This window comes from Somniosus microcephalus, chromosome 2 (genome assembly GCF_052327205.1).
Source record: "Somniosus microcephalus isolate GS21.2 chromosome 2, FLI_Smic_1.0, whole genome shotgun sequence".
Classification (NCBI taxonomy): domain Eukaryota; kingdom Metazoa; phylum Chordata; class Chondrichthyes; order Squaliformes; family Somniosidae; genus Somniosus; species Somniosus microcephalus.
In genome coordinates, this window is record NC_140988.1 from 136,620,122 (window position 1) to 136,639,513 (window position 19,392).

The 19,392-nt window shown below is 51.7% G+C and overlaps 1 pseudogene; it reads right to left on the minus strand.

The window, feature by feature from the left end:
* Window positions 1-249: 249 nt before the first annotated feature.
* Window positions 250-19,392, minus strand: part of LOC147122970 (uncharacterized) — a 59,135-nt pseudogene continuing 39,992 nt past the window's right edge.

The following is a 19,392-nucleotide window of genomic DNA, read 5'->3' on the forward strand; positions in this document are numbered from 1 at the left end:
CAGCAGCAGTGGATGGTGACAGCAAGTGTATATGTCACAGATGCATAATAATGTATATTCTGAAGGATTAATGATTAGGTCATAATCATTATTTTTATCAAGAAATGATCAATAATTGAATATAAGAAATAGCGTAGACAATGTATCAGCAGCACATTTTGGACAGCACAACATGGTCCTCCAAACAGGCAGCAACCAGACTGGTGCCAAATGAAGACTAAGGAGAGAGGGAGAACCAAAGAGTCAGCCTTAACCATTTATCAAATGATTTGGAAGAGATAATCCCCCTGCTGCATTGCCTTGGAAAGGTGGAGCTCGACAAATGGCAGCCTTAGAAAGGAAAAAAAGAAACAAAAGTAACGAAAACAACATGGTGACAAGTCATCATTTGTGTAATTACAGCAGTGAACCAATGTCGAACAGAAACTGATAGCCAAGTTCCGCACTCATGAGGATGGACTCAACCGCGATCTTGGGTTCATGTCACGCTACATGTAACCCCACCTGACGTAGGGTCACCCAGACTCGAATCGTCATTGGCTTGTTCTCTCTACACAGATGCGGCCGGACCTGCTGTGATTTCCAGCAAAAAAAAAAGTTTTTCGGTCTGTTTTTTGTTTTTCATACAGACCCCAGCATCTGCAACATTTGACCCCTTGTGACCCCACCTCATTGTTCTTTGATGTAATGTTTTCCTGACTAACCTGTTTGGACACCATTCACACCTTTGATTGCTGTGATTATCTCTCTGCCGAGGTGCGACAAATGGCAGTTAGAAAGATTACCTGTAATCATCTGGCATTATTCTCTGACTATATAAGCTGTGTTTTTATGCATCTCTCCACTTCACCTGATGAAGGAGCAGCGCTCCGAAAGCTTGTGATTTCAAATAAAACTGTTGGACTATAACCTGGTGTTGTGTGACTTCTTACATTTGTCCACCCCAGTCCAACTCCGGCATCTCCACACCATGACTACTATCTCTTGTGACATGGTGACCAGAATTGGACACAATACTCAATGTCTAATCTGAGCAGAGCACGTTACAGTTTGATCCGACATCCTCTGAATTATGGGGAAGAATTTTAACCCCAAAAAACGGGTGGGTTAGGTCGGGTTGGAGGTTAAAGATTTCAAAAAACTGAATCCTGACCCTAACCAGCCTACTTCCGGTTTTAATGGAGTCAGGATGGGGGAAGGGCAGTCAACCCTCTGCCAGCAGGTGGGTCACTCATTTAAATATTATAATGAGGCTGCCATGCCTCATGGTGACCTACCATTTCAAATTTAACTCCGGCTGGTCAGGTTTCCTGGGGCTCGGGAAACCCAACAGCTAATGGAAGGTGAGGACTGCTGGATCTAGGAGGTAAGTGCCTGTCTGCCTCTGCCCCCCACCCCCCACGATCAGACACCACCTCCTGAGGCCTCTGAATGCTCCCCCGCTCCGAGGCCTCCAATACCCCTCACTGAGGCCTGCGATCAGCCCCCACAACGTCCCCTCCCCAAGGCCTCCGATCGCCTTCCCAGTATCCCCCCTCTAGCCCCGATGCTCCCTCCGGCTCCCCCCCTCGATGCTTCTCTGGCCTCCCCTCTCTGGCCCTGATTGTCCTTCGGCTCCCCCCCCCCCGCGACAATGCTCCTCTGGCCACCAACTATCCATCCCCCTAATGCTCCTCCAGCACCACCCTCCCCACGATGCTCCTCCGGCTCCCAACGCTCCTCCGGCCCCCGACTACCACCCTCCTCTCTGCGGCCTAGTGCCGCAGGCCTACACGCTTGCAGCCAGCCAGCCAGCCTCTCCATCTGGCTGGCAGTAGTTAGGAATCAGTGCTTTGAAATGTTAATCAGGCTCTGCCATTAAATTCGGCAGGACCTGTGCGAAACCCGTTCTCGCGGGTTTCCCGACCGCTTTCTGGCCCCTCGCTCCCAACCCGCCTCCAGATTAAAATTCCGGCCATAGTCTACTGTTCTGGCTATTCAGCATTCTATTAGATTTGTTGATTGCTGCTCGGCGTTGAATGGACAAACTGAGCATTGAGCCCATGAAGACTATTAGTTCCCTTACAAATTCTTCCTCAGTTATTGTAACACCATTCGTGGAGTATATGTGTCATTTATTCTTCCTCCCAATGTGCAATACTTTTAAACTTGTCCACATTAAATTAATCTGCCATTGTTCTAGATATTTGTATAGTGCGTATTCTGCCCACGAGCAACTCATTTTGTAGTTTCTAAAGTCCCTCTTTTGATTCCCCTGCGACTTCTAGTTTGGTAAATCCAAAATATTGTGCAAATTAGGAATAGTAGTGGTCTCAACACCGAGCCCTGGGGCATCTCACTCAATACTTCCCCACACCCTGACATAATTCTGTAAGTGCACGATGTTGTAAGGTTTTCCACAGTTCACTTGGGATGTCACTTCCTTAAAAAAAATCTAGCTGGCTGATTGAGCTGAATTTTTCTCTTCTAAATCCATATTGGCTGCTGTTTGCTCGGTTAATATTGTTCAGATATTCCTCAAGTTTATTCCTGATAATCAATTTAATTATTTTACATGGAATTAAAGTAAAGTAAAGTAAAGGTTGCTTATAAGGTGTGTACGCACCTGTAGGGGCCTTGCAAATGCCGGTTTCAGGCATGCGAAGCGCATGCGCTGAAAACCGGCACTTGTGATCTGTCAAGAATCCTCTTCACAGATCATCCGCATGCCCCGGAGAAGGGCCTCTGTGGGTGGAGAGTTCCGCTTTTTGCACAACTTCCGCTCGCTGAAAATCTTTAAAAATCTTACACCTGGTAAAAGCAGGCGTAAGGCCTGCTTTTACCAGCATAAGAGTTTAAAACATTTTTTAATTTTTTGTTCACTCATTTATAATTTAAACATGCTTTTAAAAAAGGTAAGTTTATTTTTAGCCCCGTAAAAAACTTTAATTCTTTTTTTCAAAAAATTTAATTTTTGTTTAAAATATAATTTAATGTAATTTTAACTAATTTTAAATAGGTGATTTAAAAAATATATTTATTGAATGTTTAACTGTGTTTTTTGAGTGATCCCCATTCATACTTTAAAATTAATTAAATAAAACAAGGTAATATAGGGATGGCAGTGCAGCTGGTGAGCTGCAACTGCAGCATGTGGGAGTTTGTGAAGAGCATTCTGATCCCAAGCAACCATGGTTGCAGTAAGTGCCTGTGATGTAAAAAGACTACTAAGCGCTTGGTTTGAGTATAAAACAAGGCTTTAATCAACTGTTTCAAACCATGAGATTTCTAGTTACATCACTAGTTCCTGGTTACAGAAACATCCTGAGCAAGCTGGGCCCATGCCCGAGTACTTATACTCCTTGGATGGTGCCACCAGCTGGCCACCTAGTGTTACTTCATGAGTCATGATAAGATTCATGACATCCTTCCTGCCTGAAAGTTTTGGAAGTCCGACGACTTCCTTCTAGTGGATTAGGCGGACCACGAATAGGCACAGTCTTTTAGATCTTCGCTTGTGGCTGGAAGGCATGTCTCCTCGGACCGTGTCTTGGTCCCTGGGTTGCTTGGTCTGTACTGGTAGATCGACGGGGCCCGTGTCGCCTTGATTGACCTGCGGAAGACTGGGGAGATCGTGACTCCGGGTGTGGGTCCCCACAGGCGCAGAGCTGGCGTCATCTTGGTTGGTAGCCGGGGATTGACCAGCATCCTGGCTTTGGGAAGCGCTCGGCTCCCCGAGTTGATCTGGTGGAGTAGCTGGCAGATCCCTTGATGTCCCAGGTAGGGCGTCATCCTCAAAGGAGTGCAGAGCGTCGGCATCATTGCCATGGGTTCCTCGACCAGTTAGGTCCGTGGGACTGGTTGGACAGGGAGCCAGATCTCGGAGTGAAACGGTGGACTCCTGGCCATCTGTAGGATTCTCAAAATTCCCACATTCCCCAAAAGTTGCTAAGAAAAGGGGCCCTGATTTTGGACACGTTATTAAAAAGGGTACCCAAAAGAAAATGGCTTCTGAAACCTCGTGACAGAAGCCTGCAGGATTTTAAAAAGCAAGGCCCTGCAAAAGGCAGGTCCATTCAAAGCTTTGAAAAGAAACCGGACATGCATGGACCTGCGTGAGAGACTTTGTTAGTTCTAAAGCCAGACAGCTAGATAAACACAGAATATGCATTCTTCATCTTGAAACAGATCAACTCAGGATAGACCTAATCTTGAGGCCATTAACTATTTGCATAAATAATCGGTTACAGCTTAAAGTAGCTACCAAGCCAGGAAAACGCTGATTAAACTTCATAAATAACAAACAGCCAGGATATTGAAGCCATTAAGCAAGGAGACAACCGCCCCAAAAGCAGTTAACGTGAATGACTGTAATCACCTTAGACGAGCCCGCCAAAATTAAACAAAGAACTTAACCTGATTTGGCGTGCAGATAATGCAGGAAGAACCTGTATAAATGTAGGCCCACCGGTAGCCAAGCTTTCTCTCTTCCCTTCTCTTCTCGTCCCGCGCTGACACCGAGGACGCCCACCATAACACCGGGGGGCCAAACGCACAGCAGAAGAGGGCCAGCCATCGGGGCACGACGAGGAATAGAGCCAAACAGCAGGGCCAACGTCACAGCATGGCGGGGCAGGCGCAACCGAAGACAACTAGGCCGCAAAAAACCAAGCCTACACCGAAGACCACCAACCGAGCCCCAGCCGCAATGAAACTCGACGACCAAACCACCACAAGAAGAACAAAACCCGAAGTTTCCACTCTACAACCTAAGGTATCCAACAAAAGACTTTACTATCCCTATTTCTAGCAAAAGAAAAGGGGACTTACTGGACAAACCCAATACCGCACCCTTACCACATCAGCGGACTCAACCCAACTGAGGGACCTTCGCAGTTCCCAAGACTGAGACCACGTGGGGACGGCAGGCCCCAAAGGACACAAAGAGCGAACCCCAAAACCGCAACCGGCTTAATCGATAGGTTTCGAACTGTCAAGGAAACCCCATTGGTGAGCATAAATCCCTGGCCCCTCTTAGCTCAATCTAGTTAGGTATTCATGGTGTGGAGATGCCGGAGTTGGACTGGGGTGGACAAATGTAAGAAGTCACACAACACCAGGTTATAGTCCAACAGTTTTATTTGAAATCACAAGCTTTCGGAGCGCTGCTCCTTCGTCAGGTGAAGTGGAGAGATACATAAAAACACAGCTTATATAGTCAGAGAATAATGTCAGATGATTACAGGTAATTTTTCTAACTGCCATTTATCACACCTCGGCAGAGAGATAATCACAGCGATCAAAGGTGTGAATGGTGTCCAAACAGGTTAGTCAGGAAAACATTACATCAAAGAACAATGAGGTGGGGTCACAAGGGGTCAAATGTTGCAGATGCTGGGGTCTGTATGAAAAACAAAAAACAGACAAAAAAACATTTTTTGTTGTTGCTGGAAATCACAGCAGGTCCAGCCGCATCTATGTAGAGAGAACAAGCCAACGACGACTCGAGTCTGGGTGACCCTACGTCAGGTGGGGTTACATGTAGCATGACATGAACCCAAGATCGCGGTTGAGGCCGTCCTCATGAGTGTGGAACTTGGCTATCAGTTTCTGTTCGACGATTTTGCGTTGTCGTGTGTCTCGAAGGCCGCCTTGGAGAATGCTTACCCGAAGATCGGAGGCTGAATGTCCTTGACTGCTGAAGTGTTCCCCGACACACGAATCTCCATCAAAGACGGACACCTCAGCACTTCACTCTACCGCAAGCCCATGGACAACCTCAGGATGCTCCACTTCTCCAGCTTCCACCCTAATCATGTTAAAGAAGCCATCCCCTATGGACAAGCCCTGCGAATACACAGGATCTGCTCAGATGAGGAGGAACGCGATGGACACCTACAGATGCTGAAAGACGCCCTCGTAAGAACGGGATATGACGCTCGACTCGTCGATCGACAGTTCCGACGGGCCACAGCAAAAAATCGCATAGACCTCCTCAGAAGACAAACACGGGACACAACCAACAGAGTACCCTTCGTCGTCCAGTACTTCCCCAGAGCGGAGAAACTACGCCATGTTCTTCGCAGCCTTCAACATGTCATCGATGACGACGAACACCTTGCTAAGGCCATCCCCACGCCTCCACTACTCGCCTTCAAACAGCCGCCTAACCTCAAACAGACCATCGTTCGCAGCAAATTACCCAGCTTTCAGGAGAACAGCGACCACGACACCACACAACCCTGCCACGGCAACCTCTGCAAGACATGCCACATCATCAACACAGATACTGTAATAATAATAAATAACTTCCGGATGAAGTTATGTGCACATCACTTCCTGTGAACTGTGAATTGTGAACTCTGTGCATACATCACTTCCTGTGCATACGTCACTTCCTGTGTTTGGACTAGTATAAATACTGAACTGCTCAGTATGGTAAAAGGGCTTCTCCTAGAGGCATGGTGAAGACCGCTCTTGTATATAGTATAATAATTATAAGTTGCTTAAAGCTTACTTTAAAGTTCCTTGATGTGTGAAACTCTTTTTTCACATCAGATACCATCATCACACGTGAGGACACCACCCACCAGGTACATGGTACATACTCATGTGACTCGGCCAACGGTGTCTACCTCATACGTTGCAGGAAAGGATGCCCCGGAGCATGGTACATCGGCGAGACCATGCAGACACTGCGACAATGGATGAACGGACACCGCGCAACAATCACCAGGCAGGAGTGTTCCCTCCCAGTCGGGGAACACTTCAGCAGTCAAGGACATTCAGCCTCCGATCTTCGGGTAAGCATTCTCCAAGGCGGCCTTCGAGACACACGACAATGCAAAATCGTCGAGCAGAAACTGATAGCCAAGTTCCGCACTCATGAGGATGGCCTCAACCGCGATCTTGGGTTCATGTCACGCTACATGTAACCCCACCTGACGTAGGGTCACCCAGACTCGAGTCATCATTGGCTTGTTCTCTCTACACAGATGCGGCCTGCTGTGATTTCCAGCAAAAAAAAAATGTTTTTTTGTCTGTTTTTTGTTTTTCATACAGACCCCAGCATCTGCAACATTTGACCCCTTGTGACCCCACCTCATTGTTCTTTGATGTAATGTTTTCCTGACTAACCTGTTTGGACACCATTCACACCTTTGATCGCTGTGATTATCTCTCTGGCGAGGTGTGATAAATGGCAGTTAGAAAGATTACCTGTAATCATCTGGCATTATTCTCTGACTGTGTTTTTATGCATCTCTCCACTTCACCTGACGAAGGAGCAGTGCTCCGAAAGCTTGTGATTTCAAATAAAACTGTTGGACTATAACCTGTGACTTCTTACATTAGTTAGGTATTGGGGGTGGGACAAGGGTAGGGGGATTATTAATGTGATTGTTCCCTCGATGTGCCATGTGTTCCCCATTCCCAACTAAGTGTACTTTTATATGCCTGAAATTATTCTAGTAATTTCCAGTGTGGTAATATTGTTGTGCCTTTAATAAATTACGGTTTTCTTGTACCAAACCAGTTGTCTACTCGAATTCTGTATCGCCGCCTGTACCTAAGTCCAGTGTCTAGAACCCAGGGGTGTGGGAGCAATTCGAACCGCTCAGAGACTGTCAGGGGCAGAGCTGACTGGGCACACACACCACCCCCTACAGAAATGGGGACCGCAGCAGGACACCGGCAACAGGGGTGCGATACAGTAGACAATGGTTCGGAAGAGCAAAGCATAAAGGAGAAGAGAATTTCTGATTATGTGTTCAGCAAGGTGAATATCATGAAGAAGTGGATCACCAATCTGTTAAAGGCTGGGCGTCCGGTAGATGTCGCAGCTAAGTGGACAGAAGGGAAGGATCACAAGAAATCCATAGAGAAGGCAGTCTGGCTGATGTGCTTCAAGAAACAGATCCAGCTTTTGGACAGGCTCGTTGAAGCACAGGCAGCCGAGATACGGGAGTCAGCCCTGGAGGTGCAAGACAGGACTCTAGCAGGGGAGAAATTACTGGTAGCATTGCAGGCCCTAAACCAGGAAAGGGTACAATTAATGGGGGAACACAAGGCCAGGTTCGAATACCTACAGTGCCAGGTCACTGAGGCCAAGAGCAATGAGCTGAGGTTGCGGGAAAAGAATACCAGCCTAGCGAAACAAGTAAGAGAGCAGGAGGAGAAAGTGAAAGACATAAAAGCAGCCTATAAGTTAGCGAGCAAACAGGGGTTTGAAGATGCAGATCATAGCCCCTGCAAGGAACAGATAGAGAATCTGAGCCTTGCCCTAAGGAGGGCAAAGGGCATGGTGTGCCTCATAAGCCCGAAGGCAGCCCAGGTGGATTTTACAGGGAACCTGGGGAGAACGGTTCAGACACCACTGGTAGTGCCAAGGGACGACCCGGTTGAGGAACAGGAGGTCCCACGACCACCACCCATAGCGCCAGGTTTTAGCGAAGTCTGGCAGCAAGGGGGGGTGAAGTTAGGGGTAGAAGCGGAGGTGGAACAACCCCCGCAAGAGAGGCTGGAGCCAGGGCCAATGTGCCCAGCTCGGCAGCGGAGGTTTGGCCCACCCGCTAATGACGGGGAAGAGGGACCCCTCCAAAACCAGTTCGTAGTACCCTAGGGCACCCAACAACTTCGGGCTATGGTGAGCCACCGAAAAAGGGGACCCCTTGGTCCACTTCAGGGAAGTGGAACAGGCAGCCAGCATCAACGAATGCGATGATGCTGAGCAGACCAAAATACTGCTGTTCTCTTTGGAGGGTAAGCTCCTCCAGTCCCTCTCTGACCAGTGTAAGAGGGGACAGTGTGCATATGGGGAGCTCAAGGAGGAAGTTCTGGAGGCCATGGGGATGAATGAGGGAAGTATTTTCTCCTGTGTGGAGAAAACAGTGCAGCTCACAGGGGAAACCCCACAGGCTTTCGCGGACAGGTTATGGCCGGTGTATAGGAGTGCCTGTACTGGGGCACCTAACTGGGTGATGTGCCTCAATAATCCCGAGACTCGATGTTAGCGAAACAAAACAAGGCTTTTATTAACTTAGAAGATAACACGCAGTGGAGAGAGGTGTGTTCCATCTGGAGGTCAGCAGTACTGGATATGAGGCCAGACTGCTTGCTTACATAGAGGCCAGGTATGGGCGGAGCCCTACACACAGTACATTCCATACATTCCAATATACAATACAATGGTGAGGAGAAACCTGAAACCAACCACAGTCACAGGCAGTGATGATATACAATACAATGGTGAGGGGAAACCTGAAACTAACCACAGTCACAGGCAGTGATGAATGGAATATTTCATCACATTCACCCCTTCTATAGATTTAGTCTGTTCGGGGGTTTGGTAGTCCTCTGCGACCGACGTGGCTGTTGTGGTGTCGCGGGAGTCGGCTGGGTGTCCCCGGTGGCCTCCTGGGTCTCTGCCGGGGGTGCCGCCAGGGTTGTTGAAGGGGTAGTTGGTGGGGGTGCCGTTGGTCGATGTTCTTCCGGGGGTGATGAAAGAGTAGTGGGTGGGTAAGAGTTGCTGTGGTCGTTGTTGCTGCTATTGCCGTGGTTGTTGTCGTTACCGGCTGGGGCGACGTCTTTTATTGACACGGTGTCCTCCCTTCCATCGGCGTGCCGGACATACGCGTATTGGGGGTTGGCGTGGAGTAGGTGCACTGGCTCCACAAGAGGGTCCGTCTTATGGCCCCTCACATGCCTTCGCACGAATACCGGACCTGGGGTGGAGAGCCATGACGGCATGGATACGCCTGAGGTGGATTTCCGGGGAAAGACAAACATTCGTTCATGAGGCGTGGCATTAGTGGCAGTACACAATAGCGACCGTATCGAATGGAGCACATCTGAGAGGACTTCCTGCCAGCGGGAGATAGGGAGGCCCTTGGTCCTTAGAGCTAGAGTGACTGCTTTCCATACTGTCCCGTTCTCTCGCTCCACTTGACCGTTACCCCGGGGGTTGTAGCTGGTGGTACGGCTCGTGGCGATACCCCTGGACAGCATGTACTGGCGTAGCTCTTCACTCATGAAGGACGCCCCCCTATCTGTGTGGATGTAGCTTGGCATACCGAACAGGCAGAACAGGCTGTTGAGGCATTTAATGACCGTGGCGCTGGTCATGTCTGGGCAGGGGAAGGCGAATGGGAACCGGGAGTATTCGTCCACAATGATCAGGAAGTAAACATTGCGGTCGACGGACGGGAGGGGGCCCTTGAAATCTAAGCTGAGCCGCTCAAAGGGCCGTGTAGCTTTGATTAAGTGGGCTCTATCAGGGTGGTAGAACCGAGGCTTGCACTCAGCGCAAGTGCGGCAGTTCCTGGTCAGAGACCGAACTTCCTCAATTGAGTAGGGTAAGTTGCGGGACTTTATGAAGTGGAACAGCCGCGTGACCCCTGGGTGGCAGAGGTCGTTGTGGAGGGTCTGTAGCCGATCCCCGGTGGTGCTGGCACACATCCCTCATGAGAGGGCATCTGGGGATTCGTTAAGGGCCCCTGGCCAGTAAATGATGTCATACTCGAAGGTGGAGAGCTCGATCCGCCACCTAAGAATCTTATCATTTTTGATCTTCCCCCTCTGTTTATTATTGAACATAAACACTACCGACCGCTGGTCGGTAAGTAGGGTGAAGCGTTTGCCAGCTAGGTAGTGGCGCCAGTGGCGCACTGCCTCCACGATGGCTTGGGCCTCCTTTTCCACGGAGGAGTGTCTGATCTCGGGCCCTTGGAGGGTCCTCGAGAAGAAAGCTACGGGCCGCCCCGCCTGGTTGAGGGTGGCCGCCAAGGCAAAGTCAGACGCATCACTTTCCACTTGAAATGGAGTGTTCTCGTCCACTGCCTGTAGCGTGGCCTGCTCAATATCCTGCTTAATGCTTTTGAAGGCGGCGTGGGCCTCAGCAGAGAGCGGAAAGGAGGATGCTTTCAAGAGGGGGCGGGCTTTGTCGGAGTAGTTGGGGACCCATTGGGAATAATAAGAAAATAACCCCAGGCACCTTTTCAGGGCTTTGGGAGTGTTGGGCAGGGGCAGCTCCCGTAGGGGGCGCAATCGGTCGGGGTCTGGTCCGATTTCCCCATTCTCCACCACGCTGCCTAGTATGCAGAGGCGCGTGGTGTTGAAAACGCACTTGTCCTCGTTGTAGGTGAGGTTGAGTTTTTGTGCGGTTTTCAGGAACCTCTCGAGTTTCGAGTCGTGATCCTGCTGGTTGTGACCGCAGATGGTGACGTTGTCGAGGTAGGGGAAGGTTGCCTGCAAGTGGTGGTCATCGACCATGCGATCCATCTCCCTCTGGAAGACCGAGACCCCATTCGTCACCCCAAAGGGGACTCTGAGGAATTGGTAGAGGCGTCCGTTCGCCTCGAAGGCGGTGTACGGGCGGTCCTCTGGTCTGATAGGGAGCTGGTGGTACGCTGACTTGAGGTCGATGGTGGAGAACACCCGGTATTGGGCGATTTGGTTCACCATTTCTGATATGCGGGGTAGCGGGTAGGCGTCTAGTTGGGTGTACCTGTTGATCGTTTGGCTATAGTCGATCACCATCCGTTTCTTCTCGCTACCCCTTACCACCACCACTTGGGCGCGCCACGGGCTATTGCTGCATTCAATAATGCGCTCTTTCAGGAGCCTGTCTACCTTGGTCGCGATAAACCGCCTGTCCTCCCAGCTGTACCTCCTGCTTTTGGTCGCTATTGGCCGGCAGTTAGGGGTAAGGTTCGCGAATAGCGAAGGCGGCTTTACCTTCAGGGTAGCCAGGCCGCACACTGTGAGGGGCGGCTGGGACCCACCGTACTTGAGCGTGATGCTTTGGTGGTTGCACTGGAAATCCAGGCCCAAGATCACGCTCGCGCATAGATTCTTCATGATTAATACTTTAAAATTATCGTATACCGTCCCGTTAACGGACAATTGTACCGTGCAGTAACCCAGAATGGTCGATGTCTGGGTTTTATCAGCCATGGAGATGGTACCCCGAGTAGGGACCACCTTTAGGGAGAGTTGTTGTGCCAGTTCAGGGTGGATAAAACTCTCCGTGCTTCCACTGTCAATTAAACATTTAACCCGGCACCCGTTTACCTCGATGTCCACCATTGATTTGGATAGCGGGTGGGGCCTGGTCTGGTCCACTGTGACCGATGCCACTGTAGGGCCCTGATCGAGACAAGATGGCGTCCACGCTGTCTGCTCACAAGATGGCGGACCCCACGAGGTCGGGCAAGATGGCGTCCAAGATGGCCGCTCCCACGGCGCACACACGGCGGTGGCGGGTTTTGGTTTTCCGGCGGGGCTCCCTCTGCACACCTTCCCGAAGTGCCCCTTCTTACCGCACTTAAAGCAGGTGGTGCCTTTCGCCGGGCACAGGTTTCTGGTGTGCTTTGGCTGCCCGCAGAAGTAGCAGTTGGGTCCCCGACGCGTCGCGGCGGTCGTAGGGCTTCTGGGGGGAGAGCAGGGCCCCGACGGTGTCGGGCTGCCGGGCGGGGAAGATGCCTTCCAAGATGGCGGCGCCCTTGGTGCACACGTGGCGGCGTGGACGGCGCGGGCTGAAGAGTAGGCGTCCGAGTTTCTCTGGGCCACATCCAGGGATCGCGCAGTGCCCGCAGCCTGTTTCAGGTCCAATCCCATTTTTTCCAGCAGTCTTTGCCGGATGTAAGTGGAGCTGAGGCCTGTGATAAAGGCATCGTGAACAAGCTCGTCGGTGTACACTGCGGCTTTTACATCTCGGCACTTGCAGTCTTTGCCAAGCATTTTCAGGGTGCCTAGGAACTCCTCCACCGATTCCCCAGGTCGCTGTGCGCGAGTGGCGAGCAGATGCCTAGCATACACCTCATTCGTAGGCTGCTGGTAATGCGCCTTTAAGATGTCGCAGGCGGCCAGGTACGTGTTGGCGTCTTGGATGAGGGGGTAAACCCGGTGGCTTACCCAATTCCGCAGAATTCCGAGTTTCATACTCGCAGCGTCCGTAGCGTCTTTGACGGCTGCGGAATTGTCCAGGAAGAATTCCATACACATAAACCAGTGTCCGAAGCGTGCTGATGCGTCCGGAGCATGCTGATCCAAATCCAAACGTTCGGGTTTCAGGAGTTGATCCATTGTGTTGAAAAATAAGTTAATAAAATTGATGTGCCTCAATAATCCCGAGACTCGATGTTAGCGAAACAAAACAAGGCTTTTATTAACTTAGAAGATAACACGCAGTGGAGAGAGGTGTCTTCCATCTGGAGGTCAGCAGTACTGGATATGAGGCCAGACTGCTTGCTTACATAGAGGCCAGGTATGGGCGGAGCCCTACACACAGTACATTCCATACATTCCAATATTGAATACAATGGTGAGGAGAAACCTGAAACCAACCACAGTCACAGGCAGTGATGATATACAATACAATGGTGAGGGGAAACCTGAAACCAACCACAGTCACAGGCAGTGACGAATGGAATATTTCATCACACTGGGCATACCTGGATCAGCTGGCCCACTGGCTCCGCTGCCTGGTGGCAAACAGCTTGCCACAGGTCCGGGCCAAGGCGGAAGTCTGGTTTGACCCTAAGAATCCCCTGACCACCGAACTTACGGTGATCAGGCAGTTGACCCTAACCTATAGGAATGGTAGGGGAACCGGTGCACACCCACCTAAGGGGAAGGTGTATGAGGTAAAACCCGGACAGGGTAGGAAGGAGTGGCATCAGGAAGGGAATAACCCTTCTAGCACAAAGCTCAATTGTTACGGGTGTGGGAAGGATGGACACTGGAGGAAGGAGTGCAAAAACCCTTGGAAGGATAACAAGGGAAAGAATTCCACAGCCCCAGCCCAAAAGACAGAGATAGGGATCCCTCCCACCACGGTCGAGTCCTTTTTGGACGCAATGAGGTCCCTATTGACTGGCCCAGGGAGGGTAGCAGCCATTACCGGTGCTCTGACCCCATCAGCCCCATCCAACCCACAGCCCTGACTAGAACCAGCGCAGCCTGTTGAACTGTGTTCCCTCAAACGATGAGGGGAACAGGCCCTGTGTTAAGATGCGGGTGGAGACGGTGCAGGGGAGATATTCGGTGGACACTGGAGCTTCCAGCATGGTGATCCATTCGGAAGACCTGACCAATTCACCCAGGTCTAATGAGGTCCCATTTAGCCTAATGGGATTCACAGGGAGCAAGCAGGCTGGGGAAATAGCCAAACCTTTGGCGATAGAGTTAGGACCACTCCATACCATGTGGGAGGGCAACCAAAAGACCAACGAGGTGGCCAAGCAGAGGGCTAGGGAAGGAGAGTCTTGGGACCCCTGTTGCACAGGTTCGGTAGCCGCAATCCGCGACAAGGGAAGCACACGGGGTAGCTTTGGCCCCGGACCTAATGCAGGTCCAAGCCCAAGATCCCGTCCTTAAGGCCGTCCTGGTAAGGAGAAAGAATGGGGAGCCCATAGAAGGCCTGTTTGGGGCAGCAGACGAGACTTTAAAACAGGCTGCTAGTTATATTAATCAATGTAAATTATTTAAGCCCGAGAAAAGAGAACAGCCAGTTGGGATAAGGTCTGAGGATAGAAATCCTCAGTCTGCAGCAGGAGCAAACTCACAGACTGCACAGGCAGGCGCAGTGGCTTGTTTTAGGGGAGGGGCCATCCCGCCCACCGCTTGGGACATTCCCCCACTCTTCTGGGATTTCGATGAGGGCGAAGACCCCGCCCCTGATCCCGATTTAGAGGAGGAGGGACCTGAGGGCGAAGACCCCGCCGCTGACCCAGGTTTAGATGAGGTGGGACATGAGAGCAAGGACCCTCAGCCCGCAGCATCAGGCTGCGAAGAGTTACCTGCCCCTAGCCCAGATTCAGGAGAGGTGAAGCCTGAGGAGGAAGATCCTCAGCCAGCGGTAGTGGAAAGCCCACAGACCACATCGGAGGGGGCAGGGGCCCGTGTTAAAGGCCCACCAGCCAGAAAACCCCCACCCACCAAAGTCCCCAGAAGATCCCCAAGAACGCCACAGCCAAGGAAACCGTGGTCACCAGCTCCCCAGTTTAAAAGGGCAGCCTCTCGAGTCAGGGATCAGTCTGAGGGCAGAGGTCCCCAGCCAGCAGCCACAGGCTGCGAGGGACCGAAAGTACAGGACAGGGCAGCCACACCGAAGGGAATAGTGTGCTGCAGCCCGAACAGGGATTAGGCTGGCCACCCGGAGATGGGCAGCGGATGTACATAGTTATGCAATTTAAGGCCTAGAAATTAGGTATGGCCCCGCCAGCTCAGTTGCGCCCAAAAGTTTGCGCAGCGCCCGGAGCCCGTTGCGCCCGCCAGAAATTCACTTTTAGCACCCCAAGTCGGAACCGGGCGCTGTTCCAGGGTGTGCCTGCCTCCGCTTGGGGTGCTGAAAGTGAATTTCAGCGCTCCAGCTGCCGCTGCGCCACCCGATGCGGTGCGGCAGGCTGGGGTACTGCAGGCCTCCTCCTTCTCTTAAGGAGGAGCTGCCTGCAGCCGTGAGATCGCCGCTGGATTCTGCCGGCAAATGAGCCCGGCACCACGGAGAAGTGCCGGGCTCGCGGGAATCAGCCACCAGTGCCGCGGGGGGGGGTGGTGTAGGAGGCTGGGGAGGGAGGTGCGGGCAGGCGGCCGCCGAAAAAGCGGCCGGCCGCACCTCCACCTTTATGCGCCCCACTAACGCTGCATGAAGGCCGTGTTTCACGAACGTTGTTTGCGGCCGCTGCGGAAGAGGCGGCCGCAACTGAATATGGGCGTCGGGCCGGCATCGGGGCGGAACCGGGGCGCTGCGCACACCGATGACGTCATCGGTGCCGGCGCAGCGCTGCTGGTTACCACCGCCATTAACGCTGCACTCAATTTCTGTTCTACCAACCCCGCCAGCGCAGAAGACCTCTTTAGGCGCTAAGTGGGCGCAAGGCCCACTGAATTTCTAGGCCTAAGTGTGATATTGTTAAGTTTGGGTGTTTAGTTTAAGTTTAAATGAGGTGATTGGTAGTTTTAAATAAGTAGTAGTATTGTTAAGAGTGTTTGTATTGAGTCGAGGTCGCAAGACTCGACTATGCTTCACCCAAGCCAGAGAATCTCCTCGGGACCTGACTATATGCTCTTGTGTCTCTTTGCAGGAGAGGATTTCAAGATGAAAGGGGGCGTACTCTTACTCACCCTGATAAGAATGAGCATTGGAAAGCAAGGTGATGTGAAGGACTCCCATAGCTATGGTGCTCAGGAGAGGGAGCACCGATCGTTACCGATGGAGGTGGCGAATGGGGTGTGGAGGAGCTCGCCATTTACTTCCACGAGGGAAGGTGGCCAGGGTGGCTGGGGTCCAATTCGACTCAGTACTCCAGCCAGACCGGGTTCACGTACGGGGAGGCCTCCCTCCTGTGCCCCAGGGTACAGGTCGTTGCTACAAGGGTCAGCGTCACCGTAGGGAAACGTGTATGTTTAACATACAAGGGACAGATTCCTTTGGATAGGTGGTGGTGGCTCAGAAAACTGAGCAAGGATATGGGAAACCCCGCAGTTGAGTGGGAACGATTGGGGAACAATACCCATCGGACGATTACAGGGACTCAAGGGGGATTGAGTGTGTGCTGGGACAAGTGGTGGGAACCGGATCAGGGGATTTATGTCTGTATGTGGGGGTCAGAGAAGATCTGCCCCACAGGCATATCCATCATCTTCCACCGGCAGTGGCAAGATACCGGGGAGGGGGTGGAGTGGGATCCCAGTCTGCAGGCGTGCGCGGTCCCATACTCCCCGATCCTAGTGAATGCCACTGAACTTGTGACCTGCTCCTGAAAGCCGCTGCCCACGACCCAGGCAGCAAGGACACACAGGAAGGGGTGCCCCGCCACCAACAAGGGACCAGGGAATGGGCTGGTACTAGTGCCGATGGATCAGGTGCTATACCAGGGGGTACACTACGCGGTAGCTTCCGTGAATTTAAACCTTACCGAGGTACACTTACCTGAGTGGTGTCCCAAAGAGACAGAACAGCTATACCAGGCCCTGTTAAAAGAAATGTTTAGGAAATTCTATGAGTTCGATTTTGCCAATGTAGACAAAACAGAACTGTACACCACACACAATGAGTATTTTGGTAATGCGGGGAGACAAAGAAGGGGGGCCTGGAATGATGTTTTCACAGCATCTAACACAGGATCCTCTGTCATAAACAGCTTGGATGACATAGAATTGCAGACACAGATAAACGGTCTAAAAACGCAATTGAGGAAAATCTTAATGGATGAAAATAAGGTAGTAGGCTCAGAGTTACATGAGGATCAGGCCATGACGGTCCATTTAAAAGAGATCATTGCTGAGCTGGAGAGACACGCCAAGACTGTAAATGCCCTTATAAGAGAGGACAGAAATGCTTCAGATCAGGCTGCACCGAACGAGGTGTGCATACTGTATGGGGCATGGTTGCTAGGCGAAGGCCGCAGTAACCTGGAGGATTTAAAACAGGGTTTAGTCCTCTCCTGGATCAGCAACAAGCACCTCGCAGCCCTCCACCCATTTGAGAATGCATTAAGCTCGTGCCAACTCCGGCTAGCTTCTGAGGCCTACCCAGTCCCAGTAGATTGTGGACGTTCAAACCATACTATCATGGGTATAGTAGTAAGGATGCCGGTCATGGGTGGGACAGCCCGACCTGCACCGGTATACAGGGTAGAGAACATTGGAGTCATTCAAGGGGGTGCACACATCCGTTTCACAGCGGTCCCACCTTATGTCATAAAGTGGGAGCATGCTATGACAGGTACTGACCTCTCGGGGTGCCGGAGCCGGGGCGCACACATAATACTGTGTCCCCAGGACTTGAATGCCCATTCAAAACCAAAATCACAGTGTGGGTTTAAAGCTGTGATGCGCTATCAATTACTCATAAAAGACTGAGAGTTAAGAGAGTAACTAAAGGCTTTTATTAACAAAAGAATGAAGGTCTGCCTCGAGTGGTCGATCGGTCCAGAAATACAAAGGGCTGGGGAGCAGTCACCTTCATACTAGGACTTGTGGGAGGAGTCAGCCGAGTCATGTCCAGGCATGTACACAGTGGAATACAAACAGTGGTTTACCACATTCACCCCTTGTTTAAAATTGAGTCCGGCGGGGTGAAGTGTATTAAAAGTTAGTGTATTGGAGTCTCTCCGGAGGTCTTGTCTGCCGCTGTGATCGGCGTGGCGACGGCAGGGGTAGTGGAGCTTCCGGCGTCGAGTCCTGCGTGGGCTGTGGCACAGGCGTGTCGTCCTCGTAGATGTCGAGCGGGTCGCGGGGCCCAGGCCTGCCGTCTGCTGGGGCTGGATATCGGATCGTGGGGGGGGGTGGTAGTGAGTAGTGGGTTACTGCGGCCCCCGAGGGTGCAAGGTCTCTTATGGAGACTGTGTCCTCCCGCCCGTCCGGGTATGCAATGTAAGCATACTGGGGGTTGGCGTGGAGGAGGTCGACTCGACCAGGGGGTCCGTTTTATGGGTCCTCACGTGCCTTCTCAGTAGGACCGGCCCTGGGGACGTCAGCCATGGCGGTAGCGATGTCCCCGATGTGGACTTCCTTGGGAAGACAAACATTTTCTCATGAGGGGTGGCGTTAGTGGCAGTGCAGAGCAGTGACCGAATAGAGTGGAGCGCATCGGGGAGCACATCCTGCCAGCGGGAGGTTGGAAGGCCCCTAGACTTTAAGACTAGCAGGGCGGCCTTCCAAACTGTCGCATTTTCTCTTTCCACCTGTCCGTTCCCCCGGGGGTTGTAACTGGTGGTCCTGCTTGTGGCAATACCCCTAGTTAGCAGGTACTGACGGAGTTCGTCGCTCATAAACGATGAGCCCCGGTCGCTATGGATATAGCTGGGGAAACCGAACAGGGTGAAGAGGTCGTTCAGACATTTAATGACCGTGGCACTGGTCATGTCCGGGCAGGGGATGGCGAACGGGAAACGGGAGTACTCATCAATAATATTGAGGAAGTACACATTGCAGTCGGAGGAGGGGAGAGGCCCTTTAAAATCAACGCTCAGGCGCTCAAAGGGGCGAGTGGCTTTTATCAGGTGGGCCCTGTCTGGTCTATAAAAGTGCGGTTTGCACTCAGCGCAGACTTGGCAGTTCCTGGTCATGGTCCTGACCTCCTCAATAGAATAAGGCAGGTTGCGGGCCTTGATGAAGTGGAAGAACCTGGTGACCCCCGGGTGGCAGAGGTCATTGTGGAGGGCCCGCAGTCTATCGATCTGCGCGCTGGCGCAGGTGCCACGCGATAGCGCATCCGGGGGTTCATTGAGCTTCCCGGGCCGGTACAAGATCTCGTAATTGTAGGTGGAAAGTTCGATTCTCCACCTCAAGATCTTGTCATTTTTGATTTTGCCCCTCTGCTTGTTGTTAAACATGAAAGCAACTGAACGTTGGTCAGTGAGCAGGGTAAATCATTTTCCGGCCAGGTAGTGCCTCCAATGACGCACAGCC